Source organism: Piliocolobus tephrosceles, unplaced genomic scaffold (assembly GCF_002776525.5).
Source record: "Piliocolobus tephrosceles isolate RC106 unplaced genomic scaffold, ASM277652v3 unscaffolded_1319, whole genome shotgun sequence".
NCBI classification, from domain to species: Eukaryota; Metazoa; Chordata; class Mammalia; order Primates; family Cercopithecidae; genus Piliocolobus; species Piliocolobus tephrosceles.
In genome coordinates, this window is record NW_022294521.1 from 6,702 (window position 1) to 7,168 (window position 467).

A 467-nucleotide genomic window follows, 5' to 3' on the forward strand; every position below is an offset into this window, starting at 1 on the left:
TCATAGCCTAGATTTATAGCTAATTTTCATGAGTTACAGTTTTGTATTACACATCCCCCCACCCGGGCCACTTCCCAGCTTTTAAAAGAACTTAACGATTTTTAATAGGAATTTAGACAAAGTATTGCTGCCTCTTATCAGAATTTACTGACACTTTGGCTCACAAATTGGAGGAATAATATGTCACTGTGACCCTTATTGGTATCCCTGATGTATGACATTAATTGCACATTTTCTTTCCTCTGATTTTATGTGTATATTTGGTAGATCACATAAACCTGGGACATGTCGGCCGGGCACGGTGGCTCACGCCTATAATCCCAGCTATTCGGGAGGCTGAGGCAGGAGAATGGCTTGAACTTGAGAGGTGGAGGTTGCAGTGAGCCGAGATCGCGCCATTGCACTCTAGCCTGGGGGACGAGGGCAAAACTCCGTCTTAAAAAAAAAAAAAAAAAAAATCCTGGGAC